A 16,475-nucleotide genomic window follows, 5' to 3' on the forward strand; every position below is an offset into this window, starting at 1 on the left:
CAAAACTTAGAAATAGAATTTGAATTTCACAGATGTCTTTGTAGTGTCTGTATAGATGTATCCAGTCTACTGGATGAAATCATAGCAAACCATTAGTCAGGATCCTTTCTTCCTTTCACAACTGCAGGTTTTTATTTGTTACGCTTTTAAGACTTCATAAGTGAGTTTGCCCGATAGCTTTCCTTTTTTGTTATTTACTAGTTTCATCAAGTTTTGCTAGCAAGTTTATGCAAGTTTAACACAATTAATTTGGAAGATGTTCATTTTTTTTTGTGTTTTAGGAACTATTTGTGTAGAAAAGGCTATAAAGCACAGCCATTGAGCCCATGGGATTTGGGGATATACCTTGGTTCAAATCCCAGGTTGTTCCCTTGCCAGTCCTATAACCTTAGGTGAGTTATTTAACTTGTCTAAGTATCAGTTTTATCACCTATAAAAATGGAAATATAGGGAGCTATCATACAGAGCATTTGTGAGATTAAATGAGATTATAAAAGCAAAGCCCTATGGCAGCTCCTGGATTATTGTAAGCATTAAATACATGTGGCTTTTGTTGAAATAATGATGAAGATGGTGATGATGTGAGGACATTGTTACTGCATGGGGGTTATTATTTATTTTCTTGAAATGGGTTGTACATAATAATGGATTGGCTTTTTAAAAATAATTTTTGTACATATTTTCTCAAGTGCATTAATTTGTCTGTCTAGTTTTCCTAATTTTATTCAGTTAATTTTAATTTTTTCCCCAAAAATACTTGTCTCTAGATTGTTGAGATCTTCAAAATTATTAGGCCAGATATAAGTTATGCATGTTTTTGAGATATCTCAGATCTCTCTCTCTCTCTCTCTCTCTCTCTCTCTCTCTCTCTCTCTCTCTATATATATATATATATATATATATATGTATATATATATATGTATATATATATATTCCTATATATGTTTGCATATGTATTCTAATGTCCACTTTATAATTTCTATTTCTGAATGTTTGTGATTTTTCTTTTCAATCTTACCAAGGGTTTATTTAGTTTTTTTCTCTCAAAAAGCTTTATTATTTCCATTTGGTCCAATGCATGGGAAAGGGTTCCAGGGTGCTTAAAAGGTTTCAGGGAGATGCTCAGGCAAAAACCAGACTCTGGGGGAGATGCAGAAGGCCTCTGAAAGGACCTTGGGTTCCAAAGGCTCCAAGTCATGCTAGAGGGTGAGCCTTTTGAAGAAATACTCGGCCAGCCGAGCCATGCCGGCCAGCCTGTGGTTAGTTAGGTGGTTGCTCATCTTCCTGAGGAGTTTCACCACCTAACCCAGGAAGTGGTTCTCCAGGAAGTCACAGAGATAAGGGTCTGTGCGGGTGGGGCCCAGGGCATGCAGATCCAGAAGGACCTGGTTCAGGTTCCTCTCCAAGGCCCTGGCGGCTTCTGTGGCATCTTGAGATTTGCCCACTCAACTTGGGAAGGCTTCAGCATGTCCTGGAAGAGATTGTGGCCACCACACTGTTTTAGCATCCTTAAGAGATGCTCAGTGCCCTGGAGCTTCTTCTCGGACAACTCTTGGAAGAAGTGGCCCATGCCCTTCACAGCCACATTGTTGAGGTCCAAATAGAAGCCAGAGAGAGGTGGGTGAGGGAGGTCCACAGGTACAGGTTGACCAAGCAGTTGATGGTAGCTTCCACCTCAGTGGAATAATTATGATGAATCTGGGAGCTCATCGTTGTTTGACAATTAGGCATTAAAGTAAAAAACCGTGTTGGCTGGTCTCAGAGGCTGGCTGAGATGGTTCTGATGATGGTGACTGGAAAAGAGGTTGTAGAATGGTCAGAGGCTGGAAGAAGGGGTGTCCCTGGGTCTCTTCTGTCTGAACATTATTGAGGCGAGAGACAAATCTGGGACCACTGAGGGCACTGCCTTTACTTTTATTCTTGTGAAAATAAGAGAGTGAGTTCACTTTCATATTGTTTACATTTCCTGTTTTAATTTTTTCTGCTTCAATCTGTATTAATCTTGCTATGCTTTTTCTGTTTATCTTTTATTCATTATCATTTATTCTTAATTTTGTGGATAATGAAATAATTTAAAGATGTTGACTTACCTTTGAGTACAGGTTTGATTGCATCTCCCAAGTTTTTCTCTGTAGATCCCACTAGCAGTCATTATTTAAAATTATTCTATAATTTTAGTTTTGCTATCTTCTTTGATCTGAAAGCTATTTAGGAGAATAATTTTAACTTCTCTAGTTTTTGTTTTGTTTGTTACTATCTCATAATTTATTTTTCAGTTTTCTTATAAATGTCAGAGAATAATGCTTATCTTTTGCTATGGCATTTGTGATTTATATTTTGATTTAGCAAATGATCAACTTTGGTAAATGTTGCTTCAAGAATAAAAACAAATGTGCTAGAAGTTCCTCATTCTCCTTTTAGAATGGTTCTTTAAATGACTCATTTTTGGAAAAATCCAATATTTTCCCTTATGAAATTTGATGCTGTTGTCTGAAGTATTAATATTAGTGCTTATCATATTTTATTAATATTACTATTACTAAAAATAAATACTGAAAAAAGAAACCCCAATGGTTTTTCTCTTCTTTTCTTTTTAAAATCTTTATTGTTGAAAGTATTAGATCCTTCTTTTCCCCCCATTAACCTCTTCCAGCCCTCTCTTGTCACCCCCCTCTCAGGCCCTCACCACCCCATTATCTGTGTCCACGAGTTATGCTTATTGTATATAAGTTCTTTGGATGATCTCTTCCCACTCACCTTCCCTTGCATTTCCTCTGAGTTCCAAAAATCTGTTCATGCTTCTGCTAGTATGTCTCTGGGTCTATTTTTGATCATCAGTTTATTTGGTTAGTTAGATTCCACATATGAGTGAGCTCATGTGATACTTATCTTTCTCTGACTGGCTTATCTAGCTCAGCATAATACTCTCCAGGTCCATCCCTGCTGTTTCAAATGGTAAGAGTTCTTTCTTTTTTACAACAGTGTAGTATTCCATTGTACATATGTACCACAGTTTTCTAATCCACTCATCTACTGATGGGCACTTAGGCTGTTTCTAAATCTTAGCTATTATTAATTGAGCTTCTATGAGCACAGGGATACATATATTCTTTCTGATGAGTGTTTTGGCTTTCTTAGGATATCAACAAAATAACAAGAGAGCACACTCTGTGGGAGAACATATTTGACAATGATACATCTGATAAGGGGTTTATTGCCAAAATATATAGGGAACTCATACAACTTAACAAAAGGAAGACAAACAATTCAATTAAAAAATGGGCCAATGACCTAAATAGACACTTCTCCAAAGTGGACATATAGAAAGCCAAGAGACATGAAAAAATGCTCAAAGTCACTAATCATCTGAGAGATGCAGATCAAAATGATAATGGGATATCACTTCACACCTGTCAGAATGGCTATCATCAACAAACAAGTGTTGGTGAGGTTATGGAGAAAATGAAATCTTAGTACACTGCTGGTGGGAATGCAGACTGATGCAGCCACTGTAGAAACAATATGAAGTTTCCTCAAAATATTAAAAATGGGACTCCCATTTGACCCAGTGATCCCACTTTTAGGGAATATATCCTAAGAAACCCCAATTTTTTTGAGCATACATCATATGGCAGATAATGAGCTAGATATTTTAGATTAACTTTGTTACTTAGTATTTATAATTATTCTCTAAATAGATAGTATATTTATATTGTCCACAATGATTCAGGTGGATTGCAACCTTGGTTAACAGACACAAGGTAAAACAATTTTTTGTTGTTGTACATAATGCTTCTTGCCTTTAGCACTGCTTCTTTAATGTAACTATTGTGGTTCTTGCTTCCTTTCTGTTTGCATTTGCCTTATGTATCTCTATCTTTTAATATTTAACCTTCATGTCACTCAGCATGGTGTTGATATAGAGTAAATAACCTACAAAAATGTTTGTGGGATGAATAGGCCTTTCAGATTCACTTTGTTTAATGAATCTTTTGAGAGACATGCAATCGGATTTTGTTTATGGAGAGTATGAGATGGTTATCAGGAGAGTTTAGCCTATTTACAATTATTGTGCTACTTATAAGTTTGATTTACTTCTGACATATAGTGTTTTATTTTTTTAAATGTTTCCTCTAATTTTCTTTTTGCTTTTACTGTTGCCATATGGATTGTGAGCTCTTTGGTAACTATCCATACAGATTGGTTTGGAGAGTGTACATCTTGTTTTCATTCCACTTTTGATTGACATCTGGCTTGTCCTACAGCTGAGTGCATTCATGCTGTTGGCACCACAATTGCAGTTTCCATTGCAGCTGCTGCTTCCCCAGGCTTTACGTCGGCATGCCAAACTACCGTCAAGTATGTCCATGGCCATGGATTTCTCATTTTACTTATGATCTCATTTGAAACATGAAACATATTTGTTACATTGTGTAGCCTTTTCTTCATCTATTGATTTTGTTCTAATCATATAACTGTTAAATAATGTTAATGTTACAATGTTAAATGACATGGGCTGATTATATATATGGACACTGTGCTGAACTATGCAAATTTAGAGGAGAAAGGAGGAATATGAAGTAATACCTTGTCCTTGTTTTCAAGAGGCTGAAAAGTATCATTGGCAGAGTAACTAGAAGTATAACCATAAAAAAAAAAATAACTCAAAAGTTACAATATAAATTGTCACTGGCACTACATATAAATATATGTCAGATGAGAAACATGCAAAATGTGCCAATATTCAGAGGTCAAAAATATTGCCTAGGATTGAAATGTTCAGAGAAATCTTTCCGAGGAAGACGGAAACCATTCCAACATGAATGAACGGTGTGGGCCAAGGTGTGGAGGGGGGTATGGATATGGCATGTTCATGGGATGGCAGGAAAATGATCATGGTCATATTAGAGATTTTGTGGGGTTGGAAATGTTTAAAAGGGAAAAGGATTCATTCCACAAATATGTTAAGCACTTAGTACCCTGAGAACATTCAGAGGGCAAGTCCGAGAAGGTTTCCATGTGGAAGCAATGCAACACTTGAGTCCTAAGAGACAAATGGGAGTTAACAGGTAAAGGTTTCAGGAAGGGTTGGAGGCTCCGGAGGAAGTGTTTTCTAGGCAGAAGGAGCCAAAGATTGAAGGATTACAGGTGAGAGAGAGCATGACACTTTCGAGGACAATGATGTCCATGTGATTGGCATATCACATTTGAGTGGAAGAATCAAGTGAAAAAGAGGGAGAAAAGCTGACTCAGGTCATGAAGGCTTTAGGTACCACATGGAGACTTGGACTTTATAAAGCTGGGGCGCCTCAAAGTGATTTTGAATGGGATAGTGGAACTCAAGGGAGAGTGGACTGTGGATGGAAGATTGAAGGCAGAGAAATTGATTGGGAGATTATTGGATTAGTTCAGGTGAAGCATGTCACCTGACTGGATAGAGGCAGTAGCAGTGTGGATATATTTGAGAACAAGTAAGGCACTGGAAGCTACAGCTCAGATAGCAAATGGAAGAAGGGGGAAAGGAAGAGGGAGTCAGGGATGATTCTTGGGACCCTGGCTTAGGAAGGGTCTGGGATTCATTTATCACTGTAGAAAAGACAGGAGAAAGAGACATTTTGCAGGCCAGGGAGGAGTTGTGGGTTTGGTTGAGATAATTTCCGATAATATTTTACATATATATGGTCTTCCTTTACTTCATGGAATTTTCCTACTGAGTTTAGAGTAATGGGGCTTTAAATGTTAGCATTTCCTTAAGAGTGTCATGGGTGCACATTGATTAAATTACTAAGTCAATAAAGTATGTCTAAATGAAACAATCCTTTATTTAGCTACCAACCCCATAAAAGGCCATATAGTTAACAATGCTAAAGTTTGTTTCAGTAACAAAGCCTCCCAGAGAGAGGGAGATTTGGATGCCCTTCAACAAAATAAATTCCTTTATTCTCAGATGACATGTAAACTGATGTCATTTCTCATTCCATAAAGGAAACAAAAAAATAAAAAGAAAGATGAAACTTGCTACGGTTTGCAGTATTCCAAGGATGACATTCTTCCTCAAAGTAATCTAAAAAAAGACATTCTGAACAAACTTGTACTTCCCCTGCCAGAAAGCACGGCCGGCCCCAGTGCAAGCCTTTCATAGTTAGCCATTTAGATCATGCTTTCTTCAGGAGCTTTCATAACATTTATTTACTGTTACAAGTGAATGGACCAACTGCTGCAGGAAGCCAGGAAGCCGGTTCCTCAGCCTTTGGATTTCTCACCACATTATTGAGTATAAAATAGCATTTCTGGTCAGTCTTTCAGGGCAATGTGAAATGTCACTGGTATCTCACTGAATTTTTACAGTTCTGCCTGCTTGCAAACGTAGTAGCCTCACTCCACAAAGACTATGCTCTGGTTATAAATACTTTAACTCCTAAGCCCCCCTCATTAGGGTGTCTCAACATTTTCCCTCCGTGCTGTCCAGCTGACCAGGGTCACACTCTTCTGTGAATACTTGCAATGGAAACAACAGGCAGAGGCCGCTGATGCTGAAGACAAGGGGTGACATGTTGTTTTTTTTTGGGAAATGGTGAACTAGGACTTGGGCCGATGAGCATTATCCAGGATAGACAATATATTGGTGGTTAGATGGGGCACGGCCTCTTGCCGCAATAGATGTTCCATTTCCAGGGCAGAGCCTATGGCTACTCCGGAGGAGTTTGAACTCTAGTCTCTACATGCTGAGGCACAGGGTTCACTCAGGCTGAGCTGGTTTAACTGGATGAACCACAGCCTCCCACAGCAGGCTCTTGGGCTAAGGCCTGAGGGCTGGCTTCTGCCCTGGCAGGAAGCTGTGCTCATGTGCTCGCCTTCATCTCCCCTCTATGAGTGCCAGGCACAGCCAGGCAGGAGCCGGAGATGGCCATAAGCAGGGCCATTGGTGCCTGACGCTGGCCTGATCCAAAAACCCTTTTCCCGAGTCTGCCCATTTGTGGCAACCTCTGGCAGTGGGCTAAGATCATAGACCAAGCTTGAGGAACCTTGCTCTTGGTGGCCAGAAAATGCAGAACCAGATGAAGCTGTGGAAGAAGCCACTAGATGATTGAGAAAGGTAAAAAATTATATATCTCTTAAAATGAATTAGAGCTATATATGTTCTCTCATAAAGTAATCTTATTGTTTAAATTAGAACTTTAATTAGAGCTTCAATAAGACAGCACTAGGAAAGAGAATAATTAGAACCTTTTACTGAAAAAGCAGAGAAATATCTGTTGCTAACATTTGCTGTTCTGAAAACCAAAAACATCTGATTCCACATGAATAGAGATGCATACTAGTATAATCACAACAGATCTCCAAATATCAAAGAGCAACTATTTGACTCTACAGTTTAACTGTCACTTTTATCTACCTTTATCTAGTCTGTTTGCTGAATAGGGATAAAGAGAAAACTTGAGTAACATCATGTTTTCAAAAGGGGCATAGGAGAACGGGGAGTCATTTCCAAAAGAGGTAATAGATTGTGTGACACAAGTTTGGCATGAATTCTTAGGAAGCAGTGTAACAGTCCTCACATCTCCAGTGCCTAGTGTGGTGCTTGACTTGTACTTGTTCTTATTTATTAGATATTGTGCCTTGGCTTAAATCATCATTAATTTGAGCCATTTAAACACACACTGGTTCTTTAATAGATTTGTATTTATTCTATTCATGTATTTATTCATTCATTTATTCACTCACTCACTAGGGGAGTACTGATAGACAGAGCTAGCCTAGCAGACCAGAAGTATATTCAATGAATATCAGTGCAATTCTAGCCTAAAATATTTAGATAGGGAATCTAAAGAGTGGTTTATTTGCAAGTTTGTGTAGGACTGGTTTAGTATATTAAACGATAGGCAAAATAAATATTTGTTGTACAGAAGTTGGATTAATTAAAAGAAAATTATTGTATAGATCACTTCTCTGGGCCAGTGAAGATATGCTTTTATTTATAGTCACTTCAATGCTATAGAATGATTTTAGAATGTTCTGGAGAATGTCTCCCTTCTTATTGAACCCCTTTGCGAGGCCTTCAGGGGGCTCTAGCTCTCCCTAACCTAAAAGAAACTGTCAATTTCCTCCTTTGCAATAGAGATATTAACTAACTCTACTTCCTTACCTCAGATCTATTCATTTGAAACATTTATTTTAAAATATTTAAGGCAAGAAAATGTATAGAAGAACACAGTAAAGACCTGTGATTCACTGCTTGGTTTAATAAATAAAACATGACCAGTAGCACTGATTTTTCTGTATACGAATCCCTAATCATATCTCTCTTCCTTCAGATAAGCAGTGATGCAACTGCTATTTCGAATTTAGATTTGGTAATTATCATTTCCATATCACCCTTTATAGTAGGACTAAGTATGTATGCATGCCCAATCCCTATGTCATTGTGTTTTACATTTTAAACATTATAGAAGTGGTATTGTACTGTATTTATTCTTCTGTAACTTGGTATTTATGTATTTTCATTCATTATTGTTTTGGTGGGATTCATCCATGATGAAGGTGTTCCAATGTATGGATTCCACAACTTTATCACATACTCTGCTGTTGATGGTCATGTGATTTGCAACTTTTGTTTCCAGGGTTCAGGGCAGGTACCAGCATTACCCTTGGTGCAAACAGGACTGGGTCAGGAGAGTGGTTGGCAGGGTCTCTCAGTGTCCTCTCAAGAGGTGTGCTTGACCTCCAGTGCCTGAGGATGCAGAGAGATTCTACTGCTGAGATGTTCCTGCCCAGTTGCTCTTCCTTTCTGTAAGTTAAACAGAAAGCCTTGTAGGACTTGAGGACCGTCAGACTGCTTTGCTGTCGGACAGTCTGAGGGTAAAGTGTGAGCTATTTGCAATCGTTGGGCACAAAGCTGCAGAGGTTTAGGGGACCATGTGGTGTGAAGCCCCAGATCCAATTAGCTTCTTACCAGCCAGTGTAGAAAAAGCTTGTCACTGATTTCATTTGTCACTATAAATCAATTTTTTCTTGTTTTGAATACTTTTGCCATGATCATTCTTCTTGTGTACATGTAGAAGAGTTTTCAAGGGTATATACATGAGAGGAGAGTTGTTGACTGGTGAAGATTATGTCTTGTTAGGTTTACTGGAGGTCGCCATGTGTTCATCAAATAATTGAACCAAGTATACTCCAACCAGTAAAACGTAAGAGTTCCCATTGCTCTACATCATCTCCAACAAGTGGTATTGCCCACATTTATTAATTGTTGCTTATTCCATAGGTGGTACCTCAGAGAGGTGTTTTGGTTATGATTAAGATTAAGAAGGTTACCTTGTACCTATTAGTCATTTATGTTTCCCCTTTTTTGAATTGCTTTTTCCCACCTTTTTGCCCCCCCCTCCCCCCCTGTGAATTATTTGCCTTTTCCTTCTTGACTTGTAGCTGTCTCATATTTGGGACATTTACTCAGTATGCATCTGTATAAAACAGTTCCCCCACTCTGTGCTTGCTTTGTTTGTTCTATTTTTAAAAAATCTTTTAGTGGTCTTGTGACTAACAGAAATTTAACATTTGTATGTAATGACATCTATAATTATTTAGAGTAGTTCCAAAGAGCTTTTTTACTCTTAATTACTCTGAGTTTTGTTTTAATTAATTACTGATTTATTTTTAAAAGATAATTCCTGTTCTTTTACTAGTTACCCTTAAAATTCTAAATGGATGCTTAGCTTAATCCAATAACTATCTCTTCCCTTATGAAAAAAACATCTCTTGTAAACTATTGTTATACTAGAGGCTCGGTGCACAAAATTCGTGCATGGGAAGGGGGGGTGTCCCTCAGCCCAGCCTACACTCTCTACAATCTAGGACCCTCAAAGGATGTCAGATTGCCCGTTTAGGCCCCATCGCAGACATCCCTCTCATAATCCAGGACTGTTGGCTCCCAACTGCTCACCTGCCTGCCTTCCTGATTGCCCCTAACCACTTCTGCCTGCCAGCCTGATCACCCCTTAACCATTCCCATGCCAGCCTGGTTGATGTCTAATTGCTCCCCTGGCAGCCTGTTTGCCCCCAACTTCCCTCCTCTGCCGACCTAATCACCCATAACTGTCCTTTCCTGCAGGGTTGATCACATCCAACTGCCCTCCCCTGCTGGTCTGATCATCCACAACTGCCCTCCCTTGCAGGCCTGGTCCCTCCCAACTACCCTCCCCTGCTGGCCATCTTGTGATGGCCATTTTGTGTCCTCATTGGGGCAAGATCTTTGACCACATGGGAGCAGCTATTTTGATCTTGTGTGTTGGAATGATGGTCAATCTGCATATTACTTTTTTATTAGGTAGGATAGAGGTCTGGTGTATGGGTGGGGGCCAGCTGGTTTGCCCTGAAGGGTGTCCCGGATCAGGGTGAGGGTTCCCTTGGGGCATGGGGTGGCCTGGGCGAGGGGTCTGTGGTGGTTTGCAGGCCAGCCACGCCCCCTGGCGACCCAAGTGGAGGCCCTGGCATCTGGAATTTATTTACCTTCTACAATAAAAATTTTGTAGCCTGGAGTGGAGCCAAGCCTTCTGCTTGCTCTGTGGCTGCCACCATTTCTGTTTGGATTTGTTTACCTTCTATAATTGAAACTTTGTAGCATTGAGTGGAGACTTAGGCCTGTGAGGGCAGGTGGAAAGCTTGACTTCCTCCATTGCCTGGAAACCCAAACCTCTCTGTGGCTGCAGCCATCTTGGTTGGGGTTAATTTGTATATTCACTCTGATTGGCTGGTGGGTGTGGCTGGTGGGTGTAGTGGAGGTATGGTTAACTTGCTTTTTTCTCTTTTATTAGATAAGATAATATTTTAGGTCCATCTTGTTTTTATACTTCTCTAATTTGACATTATCACATTATTTTTTTACTGCTTAATTCCATTTTCCCATATATTTAACTATTTCTTTGCTCACCATTCCTTGCAGACTATCAGTATTTATTATTTTAGTGAAAGTCTATTTATGGAAGCTCTAAAATTTTTATCAGAAAATATATTTTCTTTAATTTAATTCTATCAAGAAATATGTTTTCTTTAAATTATTTTCTTTAATTTGGGTAGGTATGAAATTGTAAGTTATTTTCTTAAGGCTTCTGAGAGATTTGCTATCATTCTACTTTTTTTCTTTGTTGGTGTCATATTCGAAGTAACTTTCTCTGGCTGCTTTAAGGTCATGTTTGTCTTTTTGACCTTTAGTATTGCTATGGTATGCCTCGGTGTGGATTAAAAGGTTTTCTTAATTTAAAACATTTACTTTAAAAGTTTTGTCTTTTCTGAAACTGAGAATTCATAGTTTTCATCAAGGTCATTTTTCTTGTGTGTGTATATTTTCAAACATTGTCTCCTTCTGAAACTTCAATTACATGTATGTTAAATCTCATTTTATTTTACATTTTTGTAAAGCCCTTATTTATCATCTCATTAGCTCCATTTATTATAAACTTTTAAAAAACCTATCTTCTAGTTTATTGATTTGCTCTTCCATATTCCTTCCAGGTTGCTTTTTAAACTACCCATTGAGTTTTTAATTTCAATAATTATATTTCAATTTTGTTTCAATGATTATATTTTATTGTCTATAAGTCCAGTTTGATTCTATTTCAAGATTGTTTTGTTATTTCTTGTAAATTATTATATATGAGGTCTTAGGAGGTCTGTTTTCATTATTTTAGTTCTAAAATCTTTCCTTGTTCTCTTGTTTCCTTAGGTATAATTCTGAATTGAGTACCTGTACTGACTGCTCTTTTTCTGAGAGCCCTCTGTGGGTGTTTATTCCTTCGCATTTGCTTCTGCTATACATTTTTGGAAGCTACCAAATGAGGATAACATTGAGCTGGTATTTTGGCTTGTGGTTTTACAATCCCTGATGTTTGCATAATTTTGAGCCTCAAGCTCACATGGAATTGGCCTGAATTTAAAAATTCTTAGTTATGGCTGAGGAAAAGAAAAGTTTGACAGATTTAGAAAATAAATACCTAGTTGAACTCTTTTTTAATCCTCACCAGAGGATACATTTTTATTAACTATAGAGAGAGAGGAAGGGGGAAAAAGAGAAACATCTATGTGAGGGAAAAACTTTGATCAGTTGGCTCCCACAGACGCCCTGACTGGGGTTTGAACCCACAACCAAAGTATGTGTCATGACTGCAAATAGAACCCTCCACCTTTTGGTGTATGGGATGACACTCTAACCAAATGAGTCATCTGGCTAGGGCACCTAGTTTAACTTTAAAAATATGAATATATAATTAAAAATATTTTATTGATTTTTTATAGAGAGGAAGGGAAAGAGATAGTTAGAAACATTGATGAGAGAGAAACATTGATCAGCTGCCTTCTGCATGCCCCCTGCTGGGGATGTGCCCACAACCAAGGTACATGCCCGTGACTGGAATCGAACCTGGGACCTTTCAGTCCACAGGCTGATGCTCTATCCACTGAGCTAAACCAGTTTTGGCTGAATATATAATTTTTTTAGTACTAAGTATAGCCTATGAAATATTTGTCCTAGATTTTTTTCTGGCTACTAATAACTAGGGGATGGAGAGGTTTTATTTTCTTAATAAGAGCTGAAGTTTTTACAATAAATTTCATATCTTCCTTTTTTGAGTAGTTTTGTTGTTTTTTTCTAATCCACTATTTCATGAAGCATGTTCTCTTTCAAAGGTCTGGGGTTTTGAGGAGCATCTAAGTTCCAGCTCCCCAGCTGGTGGAGACTTTGTGTCCTTTCCCCAGAGTGGCTCTAGGTCCCTGGAGTGGGGACATTCCATGAGCATAGTCATTGATTCAGTATTTGCTTTTCTCACTGGTTTTCTGCTTCCTTTTGAATATTTGTTTGTTTATCTCCTAGGATTTTTCTCTTCCTTTTATTTTTCCCTTCTAAGTGAGATATGCATTTAAAAGTTCTGTGTTTTATCAGCTATATTGCTGGCAGCAGAAATGGTCCCATTCACTGACCTTATCATGATCTAAAAATGCTGGCTGAAAATTCTGTTAGAGTGCTTTCTTGCTAAATCCAAAGGCCTCTTCCTGGGAGTTGCCTACTTGAAAGCTCTCATTTCTTGGCTAACCTCTTTCTGTCACTGCCTCTGTGACTCCAGAGTCTTCTTATTTTTCTGTAACCAGCCTTTGTCAGTCCTCTTTACTGGCTCTCTTTCCTGTTGCTTCTTCTTTGGTGTAAACATGCCTCTTGGACAGACAGCCTACTCCTAAACCAGGGTCCCGATCTCCAAACTCTGTAGGTAACATATTGTTTTCTATGCTAATATTTAAAAAACCAGACCTTGTATCCATTCTTGCCCTTGAAAATTTTTGATAACTTTTTATGGCCAAAATATTAAATCTTAGCACTAAAATTCTCTATAATAGGACTCCTAGCAGTTCCTTCTCCAATTTTCTCAGCTACCAAACCCTTCAATCACTGAACTATTCTGTGCTTCTTGGGCCATGATGTCGCTTCACTCCTCTGTCTTTATTCAAAATTCTGAATACCAATGCTATTCACTGCCTGTGTATTGAAATCATACCCTTCCTTCATTGTTAAGTTCAGATTTCACCTTGGTGAAGGCTGGCCCACCCCCACCTCAGTTGGCTGTTCACTTATGTTATTGGTACTTTTCAGGCAACACATGTATTTCTTGGGTGCAAACTATCTTTTTCATTTTATTACCTTAATTCTGAACATAGTACTGTCCACTTAGTAGTCTTCAATTGACTTAATGATTATCTAGTTAAGGTACATGTCTTTAGTGATTATGAGGACATATTTGATAGGCATTAGAGTATCATATCAGTTTTATATATTTTTAAAAAAGATCAACTTAGAAAAACTGTTAGAGCTTCATAAGCAGATGAGTCTTCATCCTCCATTGATAAGAGTATTTCAGTTAACCTCCCATATTATGAGGGCAGTCTCATTTCCATGTTGGATCTCTTGGCAAACTGATGGTCATATGACTGGGGTTTCTAGATTCTCATGAAAAGGTCCTCTCAGAAAAAGCCCAGTAACCTCCATGGTCTTTGAAAGATGTTCATTCATTTCCCCAAATCCCCCTTTCTCCACTTACTTTAAAGTAATCACAATGCATAAATAGAGGAAGGTAGCTTATTGCTATTGAGATCATTTGTCCTAATACATTGCACTGTTATGTCAGCCTCCAAGTATTCATAATACCTGTGAATCTTGTTCTTTCTTTTTCTGTCTGCATAGAGTTGCCAGATTTTATAAATCAAAATATAGTCCATTAGTTTAAGTTGAATTGTAGATACACAATGATTAACTTTTTAGTATATGTCTTTATATTGCATGGGACATCCTTATACTTAAAAAAGTTATCGTTTATCTGAAATTCAAATTTAATTGGGTATCTATATTATGTCTAGCAATCCTGCATCTGTGCCACTTCTGCTACTTGTTCCTTATTATCATAATCATTTAAATGTACACAGAGGGCCCTTGCCAGGTAGCTCACTTGGTTAGAGAGTTGTCCTGCCCAATACACCACGGTTTTGGGTTTGATCCCGTCAGGGCACATACAGGATTTAACCAATGTACACATAAATAAATGGAACAACAAAATTGAAGTTTACCTCTCTCATTCTCTCTTTCTCTCTCTTCCTTCTACTCTCTCTAAAGTAAATAAAGCAATAAAAAATGTTTTAAATGTTAAAAAGTACACAGAGGGTTTCTATATGCAGAAATGAAGATTCTATAAAGGTGATTTTCCCTGGAAAACTATCAAACATTTTTCTAGCTTGCAAATGTTAAGTGTGGCAAGGAATGTAACATGGCAGCAGGATAATTAATTCTAGAGTGGGGTGGTGGAAAAACAGTATTGTCGTGAAAAGCCGGTCTCAGCTGTGGGAGTTTACTACATAAATATGTTTCTGGTAATGTTTCCAGTACAACTAATCTATTGTGGCAGGCACATCTGGGTGAAAACACACTTTGTAACTCAGTAAAATGTCTGGGAGAAAGCGTGTGTGTGTGTGTGTGTGTGTGTGTGTGTGTGTGTGTGTGTGTTCAGTTAAGCAGTTTTTTGTTACAAAGAAGTGGAACAGGGCCATGAACATTGTGTCAAAATTCAAGCTAATTGATGGACAGTATAATCACTACCTTAGTTAGCGCCTCGGGACTCTTCATACCGGCAAGCTGTAAATTTAAGTGGAAACCAAAGGGATAGTGTAAGTCCATAGCCCTGCGTTCCATTACTTCATGTATGAAAAATTCAGCAAGTAAGAGAGATGCTTGACAGGTAGCAGCCGGAGAGGAGCTGCACAGTGATTAAGGTAAGACTGAGTGGCTGGAAAAAGTCTCCATCTCCCACGTACAGGGGTAGGTTTTTGGATGAATGATTAATTGTGTTCTGTGCTCAGGAGGAGGGAGGCACTTCTGAGTCCTAAGCCGCTCAGAGATCTCCTCTCTTCAACCCCAGCCCTAGACAGCACAGTCTTCTTGAGATTATGGGATTTGGGTAAAATAGATCTACTGAGCCCAATCAGTCACCGTATTTCTATCCTTTAGTGTCATTGAACGTCGTTGAGTTTTCTCATCAGACTGACTTGGGTTTAAATCCCACCCAGCTCTGTTTCCGCATTGTGACATGCAGTTCCTGAACCCATTCATTCATCTATAAAATGAAGTGAAACCTGTCTGTCTCTCAGGGTTGAGGTGTGGATTAACTGGTTTTTTCTGAGGTGCAAACTGCTTGGCTTTTATTAATCGCTTTATGAAAGGTAGCTGTATTCCTCTCTATCGCAGTGCTTTTTTTTTTATATTTTATTGATTTTATACAGAGAGGAAGGGAGAGAGATAGAGAGTTAGAAACATCAATGAGAGAGAGTCATCGATCAGCTGCCTCCTGCACACCCCCCACTGGGGATATGCCCACAACCAAGGTACATGCCCTTGACCAGAATCGAACCTGGGTCCCTTCAGTCCCCAAGCCGACGCTCTATCCATTGAGCCAAACCAGTCCCGGCTATCGCAGTGCTTTTTGACAGTCTGCTCATTGCCTGAGTCTCCTAGGGGAAGACTGCCCATCTTCCTGCAATCATGTGCTTCTTCCTGCTTGTATCTCAGACCCTTGAGAAATCCTAATTTGATGGTGCCCTACAGAAGAAGAGAATGTTTGCTGCAGGTGGGCATGGAGGAGGGCTGTCCCTTCCCATGCAGACTCGCCAGTTGGCACCCGTTGCCTTCAGTAATGTGCTGAGAAAAGCTGGGAGGTGGCCTGAGTGTGGAGAGAGACAGCTCCTGGTTGGCTGATGAAGGCTGCCATTCACAAAGGAAGGGTCTCGGTGGTCTCTATGCCCTGTCCTGGCAGCTTTCTCCCTGGTCAGGTTCTGAAGCAGGCAGTTTGTGTTCAGAACATGACTTCCCTGTCTTCACCCTTTCCTCCACGTTGTGGCCCACCTTCCCCAAGCTCACTAGTATTTGAGCACTGGCTTTGTGGCAGAGAAAG

At 38.9% G+C, this 16,475-nt stretch overlaps 1 protein-coding gene and 1 pseudogene across 1 annotated transcript in view; one reads left to right on the forward strand and one right to left on the reverse strand.

Moving 5' to 3' along the window:
• Positions 1-1,100: 1,100 nt before the first annotated feature.
• LOC118709741 lies at positions 1,101-1,710 on the reverse strand (annotated as a pseudogene).
• A 5,013-nt stretch (positions 1,711-6,723) lies between these two features.
• NCKAP5 (NCK associated protein 5) overlaps positions 6,724-16,475 on the forward strand; it is a 909,053-nt gene continuing 899,301 nt past the window's right edge. The window contains exon 1 of the mRNA XM_045575730.1: positions 6,724-7,096. The gene's annotated coding sequence lies outside the window, so the exon portion shown is untranslated. The remainder of the gene's footprint in view (positions 7,097-16,475) is intronic.

This window comes from Pipistrellus kuhlii, unplaced genomic scaffold, assembly GCF_014108245.1.
Source record: "Pipistrellus kuhlii isolate mPipKuh1 unplaced genomic scaffold, mPipKuh1.p scaffold_m20_p_7, whole genome shotgun sequence".
NCBI classification, from domain to species: domain Eukaryota; kingdom Metazoa; phylum Chordata; class Mammalia; order Chiroptera; family Vespertilionidae; genus Pipistrellus; species Pipistrellus kuhlii.